Genomic DNA, 4,103 nt, shown 5'->3' with positions numbered 1-4,103 from the left:
AATGGTGGCAGAGAGTTTACAGAGCCGCATGTAAAACCCTGCCTCAGCCCACAGAGAGGACAGCCTAGCAGATCAGCACAGCTCTCTTAAGCCCTCACATATGCTTAGCCTTGTCTGTCAGGGCAGGCATGACTGTGATGAAGACAGACAGGATGGGACAGAACGTGACTGGTGTTTCCTAGAATGGACTTTGTGTAGAGACCTACAGGGTTCAAGCGCCTATCCAGGCAGAGAGAGGGTCCAGCAAGAGGAGTCCTGGCTGGGAGCCTAGGGTGTGCAAAGGTCCCTAGGCAAGGCTGGCTCAAAGGCTAAAGCCTGTGCCAGAGTGGGCGGAGCCTGAGGAGGGCACCAGGGAGCAGCAGTGGCTCACTGTGGGCTCCAGAGGACCCTGCCAGAGTTCTAGCAGCCAGGATGGTGACACATGAGCTGGCTTCCAGAGCAGGAGTGGTTATATGAGACTCAAGAGTCACTCAGTGCATCACGAGAGGACTACACAAGACCACCTTCTCTGCCCATACCGTCAAGGCTACACAGGGGCCATTTCCTTGAGATGCTGGCCCTGAAAAGTGTGTCCGTTAAATAAATATAGTTATTAAGGGAGGAAGGTGCACGTGCATGCCAGAGTGCATATGTGGAAGCCAGAGAACTTGGTGGACTCAGCTCTCTCCTTCTAACTTTATGTGGATTCCAGAAATCAAAGGCAGATTTCCAGACTCGTGTAGACCCATCTCCCCAGACCCCAAGGGTGTCCATTTTACGACCCAGTGATTGTAACATTTCTTGCTTGTCCCCATTAATGAGACTGTCCAGCATGGATTTTCAGGCAATTTCTGGGCAGCAGTCCTGAAGAAGGACCCACGCTCACCTCACTAGCGCCTCCTGCTGGCATTCCGTTTGCTGCAGTAAATAAGCAGTACGTCTGCCTGTTAAGATCAGACATCAGGGCTTTTGAAGCATCTGTCAGGCTTGGAGAGAGGAGAGACCCCAGAGGCAGCAGTGGGATCTCCGAGTTGGAGGTCAGCCTAGTCTACAGTATGGGACCCTGTCTCAAATCAACTAACCAACCATCATCATCATCAACAACAACAACAACTGATCCATGAATCTTGCTTGAGGGCAGAAATGGCTGCTGACTCTTCTGCCTGAGTAGTATCAGAACGCACTGTGGCTCTGAGCCAGCTCCCATTCCTTTTACATTCCTGGTGATCACAGTGGCACAGTGCAGGCCTGTCTCCCCATTCTTTGAGGAGTGATCTGCAGTCACCTGGCATGGCCCTTCACCTGTTCTCCTCCTGACTGGGGCTCCCTTCCATGCCTCTGGCTGATTCAAGGTGTTAGGCATTTTGCCACTGTTGAGAGATCAGAAATGTTTGAAGTCTTTATACCAAGAGGTCTAAGGAAAGTGAGGTCTGGGACCTGCAGCCTCTGTGCTGGGGCATGTGTCTGTGGGCAGGGTAGGGTGGGGGTGCAGACCCCACTTCACCCCACTGCCTGTCAAATGTGGTCCTGTTTTAGATCCATCTCCAGTGTGGGCAATTGAATAGTATTCAGCCCTACCCTTGAGAGGCTCTTAGAAGTCAGGGCATCTGAATTGCTGGGTGATAGCAAATGAAATTCTCAATTCAGCCATGCTACAGGTATTTGTTCCATTAAAGACTGTGGAAGGCAACCATATCTACCACTGAGCAAGTTACACAGGAAGGTACATTAGCCAGGGACATATCCTGTCAGAAGGGACAGAAATGAAAAAGACACAAGCCAGAGTGATGATGCTACAAAGCCAGATTAGGGACGTGGACAATGACTCCAAACAGGTTTATGGGGGAAGACTTGCCCAGAAAGTGGCAGAAGTCTTGAAGGAGAGGCTGGGGAGGAGGCAGCAGGCAGAGCAAAGGTCTTGGGGCAGTGAGTCTGGTGTGATTAAAAATCAGCAAGGAGGCCGGTGTGGCTGGCAGCGGTCCCAAGGACAGTCAGAGCAGATACTGGACCTTGTGGGCCTGAGGGAGAATGTGACTCAAGTTGAATGGAGGCTTCTGGGTGATGATGTGGCCCAACATAGATCTTCTGAAGATCTCTTGAGCTGATTCACCAGGAGCAGAACATGGAGGAGGTGGGTAGAGCCAGGAAGCCAGTGGTGGGTGTGCCTGTCAAGTGCTAAGGACATTTGAGGGAGGGAAATCTCATGCTGGATCCTCACCAGGGTCCTTAGAGGACCATTGCTCACCCCACTGGCTCTGCCCCAAGTGCTTGAGGAGGACCAACTCCAGTGAAGATCTGTTCACATCTACTGCAGGGATAGCACAGAGAGTTAATGAACTCACCCTAAGCCACACAAGTAGAATGGTACAGGGTCAAGATTTGAACCCCGGTTGTTGGAAACCAGAGCCCAGGCTCTTAAAAAGGAAGAACAGAACACTTCCTGTATAAGAAGCTATTTGGTAAAGAAAATAGAATCCTGGCCAGAGAGAGGTGAGCTGACAGGTGAGTAGGGACTACAATTTTACTCTGCTGGTGGGCTGCCCCATGGGTCTTCCAGGAAAACATAAATCATGGACCAGGAAGCCCCCTTCCCATCTCTAATTCATCTTCTGGGAATATGGAGAGGGAAGGAAGCTGCCCACGCAGAACTGTCCAGTGGAACACTGGCTTGGGAGACTGGGTGGAACAAGCAGGGTAGCTCTGGAGATGAACCAGTCACAGGCAGGAGAGGGCAGCAGAAAGGATCCTAGAGAAGGGACACAGAGTTATGGGTTCCTAAGGCACTGGGGATTTGGGATGCAGAGCATTTTGGAGCATATCTCCAGACACATCGACTCTGTTTAGAGATCAGTTGTCTGTATAGAGCTCATGTTTGGCTTCTCTGAGCCTTGGTTTCTTCCCTCATGGAGTAGACCCCGTGAGAAGGTATTTTCATCAAGTTCATGGGACTGAGACCTGGCAAGCTCTTAGCTAAAGTGAAAACCTACCAGGGTAGATGATGGGGTGACAGGTTCACTATTTGGATCTGGACACAGCTTCTGCTCCCACAAGGACCCATCTTCAGTAAAGTGAACTCCTGCGCCCCTATCAGGAACCAGCAAACCCAGGGATGCAAAAGTCCCATAGACATTGACCAGGGGAGCCGCTGTGCTGACCCATGGATCGCTCGCCATTCTTATGTTTGGGTCTGAGATACCCCTCCCGCCTGCGGACTGGAAGTCCCTGCTCCTGCAGGACCCTGTCTCCCAGGCTTCCCTGACCATTTATTGAAAACAATCCTGACCACCCCTCCCCCTCTAGACAGCAGCTTCTCTGCAGGCCCTGGCCTGCTGCCCACTAGCCTGCTGCACTGTCCCCTGGGCCTCCATCCGTGAGAAAGTTCTTCTGGGAGGATTTGGCATCTTTTGTTTTCGGCTGCACTTGCTGTCGTGAGCTGAGTGCTCAAGCAATCTTTCCTGGTGGGGATCAAGGCTAAGCCAGTCTGCTCAGCCTGGGAGCTATGGGGGTTGTGGAAGAGCCTGGCCTGGGAGACAAGCAAGCTGCAGCTCTGCCCTTGGAGACTAGGATGTCCCTCATCCCCTCTGGGGTCCCCTCACTCAGTTGACAGTGGCCGCATGGTGATGAGTGCTTTGCTGAGGTCATCAAACTGCCTCTGTTCTAGAGGTTGTAGTCCCTTAATTGATTCTGAGCTCTGTCCATGAGGCCCCAGGATTGTGGCTCCTGGGTGAGTTCCCCAAACATTTGCAAAGTTCTTGCTTTGCTCCTTGTTCAGGAGAAAAGTGTTTCTTTGCTGACAACCTCTGGGGTGGACCAGTTCCACACAGGCCTGAGTCAGTTGTGAGGAGGCCAAAGCACAAGGTACTACTTCAGGCCAGTATTGTCATGTCCCCATCACCTTCATGCCACTGGCCACATGCTCTTTGTTTGGTTAAGCTTCCCAGAGTGTAGACCATCGTGCCCACCTTTCGGATGACCAATGGCAAGCTGAGAACTGGCTACATGTCCAGCTAAGCGTCTGGATGTCAGGACACTTGGAGATGTGGGGGTTATTCATTTTTTGCTATATTTTATCAACTGGTTGACTATAGAGGTAGGCAAGGGCTCTACTACTGGGCCACACTCCA

This window comes from Rattus norvegicus, chromosome 4 (genome assembly GCF_036323735.1).
Source record: "Rattus norvegicus strain BN/NHsdMcwi chromosome 4, GRCr8, whole genome shotgun sequence".
NCBI classification, from domain to species: Eukaryota; Metazoa; Chordata; class Mammalia; order Rodentia; family Muridae; genus Rattus; species Rattus norvegicus.
Note: the sequence above shows the minus strand (reverse complement) of the source record.